Source organism: Vanellus vanellus (assembly GCF_965231255.1).
Source record: "Vanellus vanellus genome assembly, chromosome: 10".
Lineage (NCBI taxonomy): Eukaryota > Metazoa > Chordata > Aves > Charadriiformes > Charadriidae > Vanellus > Vanellus vanellus.
In genome coordinates this window covers 1-12,327 of record NC_138915.1, presented here as the reverse complement: position 1 = coordinate 12,327, position 12,327 = coordinate 1, and the positions used below count along the sequence as shown (strand labels likewise).

The 12,327-nt window shown below is 54.3% G+C and overlaps 2 long non-coding RNA genes across 2 annotated transcripts; both read left to right on the top strand.

Moving 5' to 3' along the window:
- Positions 1-1,924: 1,924 nt before the first annotated feature.
- Positions 1,925-2,399, top strand: LOC309675835. The gene is made up of 3 exons (XR_014269540.1): positions 1,925-1,977; positions 2,219-2,274; positions 2,359-2,399. It is a non-coding gene; the product is annotated as an uncharacterized lncRNA (long non-coding RNA).
- A 4,102-nt stretch (positions 2,400-6,501) lies between these two features.
- On the top strand, positions 6,502-6,972 carry LOC309675814. The gene is made up of 3 exons (XR_014269539.1): positions 6,502-6,620; positions 6,733-6,786; positions 6,906-6,972. It is a non-coding gene; the product is annotated as an uncharacterized lncRNA (long non-coding RNA).
- Positions 6,973-12,327: the final 5,355 nt, after the last annotated feature.

Sequence of the window (12,327 nt, the reverse complement as noted above, 5' to 3'; positions counted from 1 at the left end):
TAGTTATTTAGTCTCGTGTGCTTGACAGGCAGACCATCTGCGTTTTGATAACACAGGCCTGCGAGAGACTCGGAAGCACCGTGTTGGACAAGCTTGAGATTCCTGCCCCCCCCTGTGGGAAAGGGGAAAGCGCGGCAGTGAACTTTGGCCACACAATCCCCAATATACAGGTGCAAGGAGCACATCTGGCGATCCTCGAGCACAGACAGATCGGTGCCTGGATCTGCGCTCGTGTGCCTCTGCCTGGGCCCCCCTTTGGGAATTCCCGGCTGGCGATGTAATGACAAAAAACTTACTCGTCGCACTTCATCTGTGGTTTTGTGCCTCTTCCTGCGCCCCGCCCGTGTTGGCTCACACGCAGCCGCACCATTCGACTTTGGAGTTGACACGGAGCAGGTAAGCAGAAACACAGCGGCGCTTCTGAGGAGGGGCGTGTTGCGGTAAAGGTCCGTGTTGACTGATGCGATGCCGACTGACGGCACCGTTGTGTGCGGTTTGGGTGTTTCTTTAAAGGTGACAAAGAGGAGCCTGGTGACAGCCGCATGAATCCTGTCGGCGGATTGTGGTTTTCCTTGTTGCGAATGGATTAAGCCTCCCGGCCCTCTGAAAGATAAGTTGAGGGAGCAGCACCGCGGTGGGGTCGGGGGAAGGTGGGGACGAGGTCGGCAATTGCAGGGACAGGTTTTAAAGGTAGCGTAGGGCAGAGGGCTGTCCAGGAGCGGTCCCCTTTGGGCAGGTAAAGGGGGAGCAGGTTACTCCTCAGCACAACGCTAGCATGTGCCGGGCAGGGCGGTTCCAGCCTGTGTCTGTGGTGTCATCGGTGTGGTCTGTCTTTGGTGTATTAGACCTTTGTCGGATCTCGATTTCGGGTTTATGCTCCAGGAGCAAGGCACAGTGTCTCAGGCGGCACCCCTGGAGTCTTGAACGCCTGTACTCATCGGCATAGCGCCAGTCGGGCGCTGCTCTTCTTGTATTAGAAGCCTAAATCGTCGATAGGTGCGGTGTCACGGAAGTGTCTGGACGGTCCTCACTTGTGGCGTGGTTCCCAGCTGCGTGAGCAGCTCGGCTCTCTGGCCATCCGTTTTCAGGGTGCGGGCCTTCTGCCCCACATCGTTACGCTCTTAGGTCTTGAAGCCTGGTTTCCTGCACGTACATCTTCGCAGTTTGGCGAGTCACTTCTTGTCACGGGTCGTGACGTTCTGCCTGTTCTCCGGGGTTTCCGTCGAGGCCCCTCACTTCACCATAACGGTCTCGCTCATCATTTTGCTCGATGACGTCTTTGGTCGAGGTGTCATCATTCTCGGCGAGAGGTTTTTTTTTTTCTCATCTGAGAGGTACATTGTAGGATTTTGTGTAGCATCAGTCTGTCCATCTGTGTTTGTGTGGCTCGGAGCCGCCCTGCCCGGGGGTATCGAGTCAGGGGTAGGTGGGATGGCAGTAAGAGTGTGTCCTTAACCCAGTGTTCTGGCTAGGCTGTTGGGGCCAAGGTGGTACAGTCACCTGGGATCGAGTAGCCATCGGCAGGTTGCGTGGGCAGCTTTTTTTGGTAATGTTCCTAGGGGCGCAGCAGAGCTATGAGGGAGAGTCTGTTCAGCAGTATCGACGGAGATTGCCTCTCCAAGGTATTGAGGCTGCTTTGTGTGGGGTTTAAGATTAGTGGGCTTTGTTTCTGGCAGGCTGTAGTTGGGCTGTAGATGACACTTGTCAATGGGAACACTTGTCATTATGAAGCTATCTCTCCGTCTCCAGGTGACTTCTTTGATATTGTTTTTTCAGGCGCAGGGGGACGCGCTGTGCGGGGCGACGTAGGAGAGCCGAGCGGAGCTCTGTCAGAAGGTGGGTAGGTGTGTGGCCTCTTAGAGGGAAGCTGTGAGCGGTGGCTCTGTGATGACTACATCAGGGTATTTTTCTGTTTCAGTTGGAAGCTTGAAGCAAGGAGCACTGTGGGATACAGGCACCAGGGCTGATTCAGTGCAGGTAAGATGAGTGATTGGGTACCGGTTAGTTGTCTGGGTGTTGTATTGCCAGTGAAGTGATAAGCGACTGGTGGTGTTTGGGTTTTACAGGTGGCACGCAAGGGTGAAGGCAGTGATGCAAAGCGGTAGCGGATGGGCTGGCGAGTTGTCGCGTGGAAGGGGCGGGAGATGAGAATCGGTGGCCCGGGGCTACGGTTGTGGGCAGTGTCTCAGCATGTGCTGTATCTCTTGGATTTTTGCAGGTGCCGCACGCAGGCTCGGTGGGGTGCTGCCGCGTGCTGTCGAGCCGTAGGAGCAGGTGAGGGGGTTGTGGGCAGGGTAGGCGTCTCGTAGCAAAGTATTCTGTGGTAGCTCAGTGAAGCATTTCCCTTTGGATTTGCAGGTACTGTGCAGGCTGCATTTGGAATTGGAGGAGAATTTTAGGTGAGCTGTGTTGAGAGGAGGCGCCTGGGGCTGGTGAGTTATTTAAGTGCAATTGTAATTTTGTGACTCTTAAGCGCTCCAAACAATGAGCGCCACAGAATGTGACTGGCGTTAGTGGAGACCAGGTGAGCAGAATGCCACAGCGCATCTCAGCTGGGGATGGCGCAGGAACACTGCGTGTTGACTGATGACGCCGTTGTCTGTAGATTCACGTGTGTTTTTGTTGTGTGACTAACTTTTATTTTTTTCGCAGATGATGAAGAGAAACGGGGTGAATGCAGGATCAATCCACTTGGCTGCCTGTGGTGTTTTTCTTGTTGAGGATGGCTTCAGAACCATCGCTCTTTGAAAGCTGATGAAATGTCAGTGAAAACTGTTCAGGGGAGGGAGGGGACAACTTTGGGAGTCGCAGGGACGGCTTTTAAAGTTAACGTAGGGCAGAGGGCTGTCGCGGAGCAGTCACCTTTGGACAGGTAAAGGGAGTGGGTTACTCTTCAGTCCGACAGTAGCGTGTGCCGGGCAGGGCGGTTCCAGCCTGTGTCTGTGGTGTCATCGGTGTGGTCTGTCTTTGGTGTATTAGACCTTTGTCGGATCTCGATTTTGGGTTTAAGCTCCAGGAGCAAGGCACGGTGCCTCAGGCGGCATCCCTGGAGTCTCGAACGCTTGTACTCATCGGCATAGCGCCAGTCGGGCGCTGCTCTTCTTGTATTAGAAGCCTAAATCGTCGATAGGTGCGGTGTCACGGAAGTGTCTGGACGGTCCTCATTTGCAACGCGGTTCCCAGCTGCGTGAGCAGCTCTGTTCTCTGGCCATCCGTTTGCAGGGCGCGGGCCTTCTGCCCCGCATCGTTATGCTCTTAGGTCTTGAAGCCCGGTTTTCCGCATGTACTTCTCAGTTTGGCGAGTCACTTCTTGTCACGGGTTGTGACGTTCTGCACATTCTCTGGGGTTTCCGTCGAGGCCCCTCACTTCACCATTATGGTCTCGCTCATCATTTTGCTCCATGATGTCTTTGGTCGAGGTGTCGTCATTCTCGCTGAGAGTTTTCTCTCATCTGTGAGGTACATTGTAGGATTTTGTGTAGCGTCAGTCTGTCTGTGTGTTTGTGTGGCTCGGAGCCGCCCTGCCCAGGGGTGTCGAGTCAGGGGTAGGTGGGATAGGTGTAAGAATCTATGGTTAACATGTTGCTGTGTCCAGGCTGTTGGGGCCAAGGTGGTACAGTCATCTGGGATCGCGCAGCCATCAGCAGGCTCTATGGACAGCTCTTCCATTAGTGGTTTTTGAGATGAGCAGCACCACGTTGGAAATGATGGTCAGCAGTAGTGCAGGAGTCTGCACCTCAAAGACAGAAGAGGCTGCTTTGTATGGCCCTTTGAGTAGGGGGTGTGTGTGTGTGTGTGGGTGTGGTTTGTGTGTGTGTGTGTGTGTGTTTTTTTTTTTTTTTTATGGCAGGCTGTAGTTGGAGTCTAGATAGTATTTGTAGATGGGAATGTGACCGTCGGAATGAGTATGCCATCGCTTCCCATCCAGGTGACTCGTTTGATGTTGTTTTTCAGATGCAGAGGGACAAGCTGTGCAGGACGATGTAGCAGAGCCGAGTGGAGCACTATAAGAAGGCGGGTCGACATGTGCGGCATTAGAGGGAAGATGTGACCGGTGGCTCTATGACAGCATTTATGGTATCATGGTTTTGTGTGTGTTTTTTTTTTTTTTTTTTTTTTAATTTGAATCCTTGAAGCGACGAGCTGACTCAGTGCCTGACTCTGTCCAGGTGACCGGCGATTGGCGGGCTGAAGTATCAGTCGTTTTTCAGGCTGGTCAAGTTGTAAGTAGCCCGTGCCGTTTGTGTTTTACAGGTGGGGCGTAAGACCCAGGGCGGCAACCCAAACTGACGGAGGATGGGCCGGAAAGCTGTCAAGGTAAAGAAGCAGGAGATGGGAGTTGTTATCCACAGCCTAAAGTTTCAGACTGTATCTCAGCACGTGCTGCTCTGCTTGTGTTTTTGCAGGTGCCGCACACAGGCTTAGATGGACGATGCCACAAGTCGATGAGCGGTTTGAGCCGGCGAGGCCCTCGCGGGCCCCTTTAGCAGCTAATAGCAAAGTATCACGTGTCAGCTCAGTGAAGCGTTTCTCCCTTTTACTTTGCAGGCACCGCCTTTGGGAGCGGATGAGGGTTTGAGGCGAGCCAGGTAGTCGAGAGGAGGTGCACGGGGTCGGTGACTTCTTGCGAGCGCAATGGTAATTTTGAGTCTCTCGGTCTTTTAGGTGCCACAAACGATGACCATCTGCACGGGAGAAGAAACAGAAGGATGTCAAGGAGGATTCTAAACCTGCTTAAGTGACTCGGAGCTCGGGTGTGGAAGAACACATATACCATACGAATAGTTATTTAGTCTCGTGTGCTTGACAGGCAGACCATCTGCGTTTTGATAACACAGGCCTGCGAGAGACTCGGAAGCACCGTGTTGGACAAGCTTGAGATTCCTGCCCCTCCCTGTGGGAAAGGGGAAAGCGCGGCAGTGAACTTTGGCCACACAATCCCCAATATACAGGTGCAAGGAGCACATCTGGCGATCCTCGAGCACAGACAGATCGGTGCCTGGATCTGCGCTCGTGTGCCTCTGCCTGGGCCCCCCTTTGGGAATTCCCGGCTGGCGATGTAATGACAAAAAACTTACTCGTCGCACTTCATCTGTGGTTTTGTGCCTCTTCCTGCACCCCGCCCGTGTTGGCTCACACACAGCCGCAGCATTCGACTTTGGAGTTGACACGGAGCAGGTAAGCAGAAACGCAGCGGCGCTTCTGAGGAGGGGCGTGTTGCGGTAAAGGTCCGTGTTGACTGATGCGATGCCGACTGACGGCACTGTTGTGTGCGGTTTGGGTGTTTCTTTAAAGGTGACAAAGAGGAGCCTGGTGACAGCAGGGTGAATCCTGTCGGCGGATTGTGGTTTTCCTTGTTGCGAATGGATTAAGCCTCCCGGCCCTCTGAAAGATAAGTTGAGGGAGCGGCACCGCGGTGGGGTCGGGGGAAGGTGGGGACGAGGTCGGCAATTGCAGGGACAGGTTTTAAAGGTAGCGTAGGGCAGAGGGCTGTCCAGGAGCGGTCCCCTTTGGGCAGGTAAAGGGGGAGCAGGTTACTCCTCAGCACAACGCTAGCATGTGCCGGGCAGGGCGGTTCCAGCCTGTGTCTGTTGTTGTATAGTCTGTGTGATATGTCTTATGTGTTGTAGAGCTTCCTCAATTCTTAATGTCCTTGTTGCTCTTTGCACAAGGAGCACGACACGTGCCTCAGGCGCAGCCTGTGGGGTTCAATTGCCAGTACTCATCAGCATGGTGCCAATCGGGCGCTGCTTTTCTTGCCTTATGAGCTTAAAGCGTGGATCGGTCTTGATGGGAAGACTCTTCGGTCGGTCTGCTTTTGCAGCATCATTCCCGGCTGCACAAGCAGCTCTGCTCTATACCCATCCATTTTCAGGGACCGCGTGTCGTTCCCTTCATCCTTATGTTTGTAGGTGTTGAAGCCGGGTTTCGTGCACCTACATCATCTCAGTTTTGAGAGTCGTTTCTCGTCACAGGCCCTGACGTCCTACTCTTTTTTTGTTTTGGTTTGGTTTTTTGGGGTGTTTCCCAGAGCCTCCTCGCGTCACTGTTGCGGTCTCGCAGGTCTTCTTGCCCGACAGTGACTTCCATCCCGGCATCATTCCTCTCTCTGAGAGTTTTCTCTCATCTTTGAGGCACATTGTTTGTAGTGTTCTGTGTAGTATCTGTGCATGTCTGTGTGGCTCGGAGTCACCCTGCCCAGGGGTGTAGAGTCGGGGGTAGGTGGGATAGCTGTAAGAGTTTACGGTTAATATGTTGGTGTGTCGAGGCAAAGGCGGTAAGGTCATTTCGGACTGAGCGGCCGTCAGTGGGTTTTGAGAACAGGTTTTTCATTAACGCTTTATGGGATAGGGCAGAGCTCTGCAGGAAGGGCCATTCAGCAGTAGGTCCGGAGACTGCATCTCAAAGACGCAAAGGCTGCTATGCGTGGGGCTTTAAGTCTGTGGGTGGTGTTTCTGGTGAGCCGCCAGATGGCCTCCACATGAGGTTTCTAAATAGGAACAAGACTTTAGGGTTATGAAGCTACCTCTCTGCGTCCAGCTGATCGTTGATGTTGTTTTTTCAGACGTAGAGGGACCAGCTCCGCAGGGTGACGCAGCCAAGCAGAGTACCGTGAGAAGGTGGGTCATCGTTTCTGGTATTAGAGGGAAGATGTGACCGCTGCTTCTGTAACTGCAGTTACACTTGGTTGTTTTGTTGTTTTTCCACGGTTTGAATTCTTGAATCCGTTAGGTGCCAGAAACAATGACGGTCCCAGCATCTGACTCCGGAATCTGTGCAGAGCAGGTGAGCGGAACGCCACAGCGTGTCCAAGGCGGGGGCTGTCACAGGAAAAGTCTATGTTGACCGACACGATGCTTCGCAACGGCACTGTTGCGTGTGCATCTTTTTGTTTGTTTTTGCAGGCGCTGAAGAAGAATCCATCGCCTGCAAGATTAACGCCGTTTGCCAATCGGGGTTTTATTCGTCAAGGATGGCTTTGGAGCCCGGGCCCTCTGAAAGCTCAGCGGAGGGACTCGCGGCGGAGATCGTTTGGGGAGGGAGGGGACAGGGTCAGCAACCGGAGAGATGGGTTTTAAAGTTAGCGTAGGGCAGAGGGCTGTCCCTGAGCGGTCCCCTTTAGGCAGGTAAAGGGAGGGGGTTACTCTTCTGCGTGACGGTAGTGTGCACCGGTCAGGGTGGTTCCGGCTCGTGTCTGTCATCATGTAGTTTGCACGGCCTGTCTTCTGTATCTTGCGTAATACCTTCCTCCGGTCTCGAAGTCTCCATAGCTCTTTTTTGATCAGCAGGCATCTCACTAGCCCTCCAGAGTGGCTAGAGAGCATCACCTCATCAGTGTAGTGCCTGTCGAGCCTTTCTCATCTCGATAGTCTACTTAAAGCGTCCTTCCATCCAGCGTGATTCGAATCTTTCCGATTGGTCTCCACTTGCGGCGGCAAGCCAGTTGGCACATGCGGCTCTGTTGAGATTCCCGTTTCCACAGAATAGTCTTGTGGGGTTTCATTCCCGTGTCTTTAAGAGGTTCAGGTCTTAAAGCCTGCCTTCTCATGCATCCACCGTGATGAGTTTGACGGTCGCTTTCTGTCAGGGGTGGCAGCTGTCGCCTCTCTTGCAGGGCCGCTATAAGGCATTTGCATCATTGTGGCACCGTAGGGCTTCTGTGCTGGCATCATTGACCATACGTGAGTTGTTCTCACCCACAGTCTTACAGCATCTCACGGTCACTCTTGCGGCCTCTGCACGCGCCACGGGTCCGTGTCTGCCACCTGCGATCGGAGCTTCAAGCACACCTAGCGTCACGGATGTATCTGGAGGGTCACCTTCAGGGAGGTGATCTGGCCCGGAAGGAGCGCTCTGCTCTGGTACTTCCCGGTTCCATAGAGATGTGCTACGGCATCTCATCCGCCTGTCTTTCTGAGGTAGGGTCCTAAAGCCAAGCTTCTCAGGCATGTGTCGTTCTAGAGTTGCATTGTATCGCAGCATTCTAGTTTTGACTGCCATCCGAGACCGCCTCGCCATGCAGAACTTACTTTTTCTTTTGCTTTGTAAAGCTATGTATTTAGCTATGCGTCACATTGTACCGCCCTGTAATTGTCTCAACTGCCTTCAGAGACCGTCTCGCAGCGTAACTCCCCATCTTGCGTTTTGTGTCGGACCGTTCTGTATTTGAATGGGTACGGCATTATTAGGCTCTATCGGTTTTGCATCATACTGCCCTGTAATAGTCTCAACCTCCAACTGAGACCGTTTCACACTGTAACGGCCCGTATTGCGTTTTGTCTCACATCGTGCCACTCCGTAACTATCTCGACCGCCACGTGAGACCATCTCGCTTCATACCGCCCCCTACTGTTTTTTTTTGTATCAGATCATTCTGTACCGGAGTGCACATTGCGTTGTTTGGTGTTGTATTGGCTTTGCATTGTATAGCTCTGTAACAGTGTCGACTGCCATTTGAGACCATCTTGTATCATATCACTCCGTATCGCATCGTGTCTCACATCGTATAACTTTGTAATGGTCTCGACTGACATCGGAGACGGTTTTGCATTGTACGACCCTGATTTTCCTTTTTTTTTTTTTTTTTTTATAATTGCATCATTGCCTATTTGAATGCCTATTGCACTGTCCCTCTCTGTAGTGGTTGTGCATTGTATTCCTCTGTAATAGTCTAGACTGACATTGGACACCATCTCATATTGCGTAGTCTACTTTGTATTGCATTGTGACGCTCCGTAACCATCTTGCCTGCCAGCAGAGACGATCTGGCTTTGTGCCACCCCGTATCGTGTGTTGTTATTGGATCACTGTGTGTTTGAATGTGTATTGTATTGTTCTTCTAACTATCGGTTTTGCATTGTACTACCCTGAAATTGTCTCGACCACCATCCAAGAGGGTCTTGCATCATACCACCCCCTATTGCGGTTTTGTTATTGGAGCGTTCCGTATTTGACTGCCTAGTGCCTTGTTTGGCTCTGTATTGGATTTGCCTCGTCTGGGTCTGCATCGGTGTCTACCACCATCCAAGAGCGTCACGCATCGTATTGCCTCATATCGGCGTTTGCCTTTTGTTGGCACCCCTCCATAGTCATCTGGATCGCCGCCAGAGACCATCTCGCATCGTACCACCCCATAACTATCTCAACTGCTGTCAGAGATGGACCTGCATCGTATCACCCTGTATCGTATTTCATCTCGATGGCGCTCTAAGGGCACGTCAAGTTGTTAGACTGGTGTGTACATGACACAGCTCTATCTTTGTATGTATCATACGGTATTGCGTAGGCAGCGTAGATGGTTAAAGGGTCTCTGTCTCTCTGCACGTCACCGGGAACGAAGCGAATGACAACCACATTGCGAGGTAAGATAAGGTAAGGTAGTAATGCATTTGGGGTATTGATGCAGTTGTTGTAGGTAACTTGCAGTAAGTGTGCAGAAAGAGCAGGGGTGTAGAGCAGCGTGACGGGGCTCTGAGCAGTCAGCGATTTGCAGGCTCGTAGGGCAAATAAATCCCCCGGCTGGGGTTTTTGTATTCCAGTTTTTTTTTTTCCTTCCCCTGGCTGTTTTTTTTTCCCCCCATGCTGGCTGCTCTGCAAGGTGACATTCATCGCCAAAGTTTGGGCGGAGGGCAGGCACAGGCTGGGGTTTTTGCAGGCAGGGTCACTTACGCTCCTGGATTTGGAGTTCATGGGGCACATTGTCCCAAGCCCACAATGTCCTTTGGTTGATTAATAGGTACAGGTGCGGACAACAACATTTGGCATTTAAAGTGTCGTTTGCTTTCATCCCACTCCCGTTTGTTTCGCCGTGCATTTGGCCGGGTACAGGGGCATGCATGACTCGGGGGCAGAGCGTGTGTGTGAGCACGCAGATGTCAGATGGAAGCTGTGCATGGTGGAACACGGCTGGGCGGTGTTGATCTCGTGCGTATCTGACTCAGAACGTTAATAGAGACGTGCATGCCTGAGAGTCATTGGTGACGGGTTGTGCGCAACAAGAGCGCCTTTGAGCCCCAGTTTGTGGGTGTTAGGTGCTGTAGCAGTTTCACTACAGCATACTCAGAAGGATAACTGAAGTTAGACACATGAAATAGACAAACTAGGAAAGGGTGTGCCCCGCGGCACTCAAAGAGATGTTAATATAGTAAATGGGATTGCCTGTACGCATGCCCTTTCCTAGTTCCAGACCACACTTACTATTTGTAGGGTTTTCCTATATACAGACATGCCTGAGCACTGGACCACCTGTACACTAATTGCCCACCCAATTACCTCATTAAATAATTAGCACCTCATTAGGCAAATGAAACAATTAATTATACACATTAGGGATTTTCCACTTTCTGGCCTCCACTTTCCTGCCGCCGACCTCCATTTTCCGGCCTCGGACCTCCATTTTCCGGCCTCGGACCTCCATTTTCCGGCCTCCGGCCTCCACTTTCTGGCCTCCACTTTCCGGCCGCCGGCCTCCACTTTCCGGCCTCCAGCCTCCACTTTCCGGCCTCCACTTTCCGTCCTCCATTTTCCGGCCTCCACTTTCTGGCCTCCGGCCTCCACTTTCTGGCCTCCACTTTCCGGCCTCCACTTTCCAGCCTCCACTTTCCAGCCTCCACTTTCCGGCCTCCGGCCTCCACTTTCCGGCCTCCACTTTCTGGCCTCCACTTTCCGGCCTCGGGCCTCCACTTTCCGGCCTCCACTTTCCGGCCTCCACTTTCCGGCCTCCACTTTCCGTCCTCCATTTTCCGGCCTCCACTTTCTGGCCTCCGGCCTCCACTTTCTGGCCTCCACTTTCCGGCCTCCACTTTCCAGCCTCCACTTTCCAGCCTCCACTTTCCGGCCTCCGGCCTCCACTTTCTGGCCTCCACTTTCCGGCCTCGGGCCTCCACTTTCCGTCCTCCATTTTCCGGCCTCCACTTTCTGGCCTCCGGCCTCCACTTTCTGGCCTCCACTTTCCGGCCTCCACTTTCCAGCCTCCACTTTCCAGCCTCCACTTTCCGGCCTCCGGCCTCCACTTTCCGGCCTCCACTTTCCAGCCTCCACTTTCCGGCCTCCGGCCTGTACTTTCCGGCCTCTACTTTCCGGCCTCTACTTTCCGGCCTCCACTTTCCGGCCTCTACTTTCCGGCCTCCACTTTCTGGCCTCCACTTTCCGGCCTCCACTTTCCAGCCTCCACTTTCCAGCCTCCACTTTCCGGCCTCCGGCCTCCACTTTCCGGCCTCTACTTTCCGGCCTCTACTTTCCGGCCTCCACTTTCCGGCCTCCACTTTCTGGCCTCCGGCCTCCACTTTCCGGCCTCCACTTTCCGGCCTCCACTTTCCGGCCTCCGGCCTCCACTTTCCGGCCTCCACTTTCTGGCCTCCAATTTCCGGCCTCGGGCCTCCACTTTCCGGCCTCCATTTTCCGGCCTCCACTTTCCGGCCTCCACTTTCCAGTCTCCACTTTCCGGCCTCCAGCCTCCACTTTCCGGCCTCCATTTTCCGGCCTCCACTTTCCGGCCTCCGGCCTCCACTTTCCGGCCTCCACTTTCTGGCCTCCACTTTCCGGCCTCGGGCCTCCACTTTCCGGCCTCCATTTTCCGGCCTCCACTTTCCAGCCTCCACTTTCCGGCCTCCAGCCTCCACTTTCCAGCCTCCGGCCTCCACTTTCCGGCCTCCATTTTCCGGCCTCCACTTTCCAGCCTCCACTTTCCGGCCTCCAGCCTCCACTTTCCAGCCTCCGGCCTCCACTTTCCGGCCTCCACCCTCCACTTTCCTCCTCCCCCCTTTTCCTCCCCCCCCCCTTCCCCTCCCCCCTCCTCCCCCCCCTCCCTTTCTCCTCCCCCCTCCCTCCCTTTCTCCTCCCCCCTCCCTCCCTCCTCCCCCCCTCCTCCCCCTTTCCCCTCCCCCCCTTTCCCCTCCCCCCCTTTCCCCTCCCTCCTCCCCCCCTTTCCCCTCCCTCCTCCCCCCTTTTCCCCTCCCTCCTCCCCCCTTTCCCTCCCTCCTCTCCCCCCTTTCCCTCCCTCCTCTCCCCCTTTCCCTCCCTCCTCTCCCCCCTTTCCCTCCCTCCTCTCCCCCTTTCCCTCCCTCCTCCCCCCCCTTTCCCTCCCTCCTCCCCCCTTTCCCTCCCTCCTCCCCCCTTTCCCTCCCTCCTCTCCCCCCTTTCCCTCCCTCCTCTCCCCCCTTTCCCTCCCTCCTCTCCCCCCTTTCCCTCCCTCCTCCCCCCTTTCCCTCCCTCCTCCTCCCTTTCCCTCCCTCCTCCTCCCCCTCCCTCCACTCCCCCCCTCCTCCCCCTCCCTCCTCTCCCCCCTTTCCCCTCCCTCCTCCCCCCCCTTTCCCCTCCCTCCTCCCC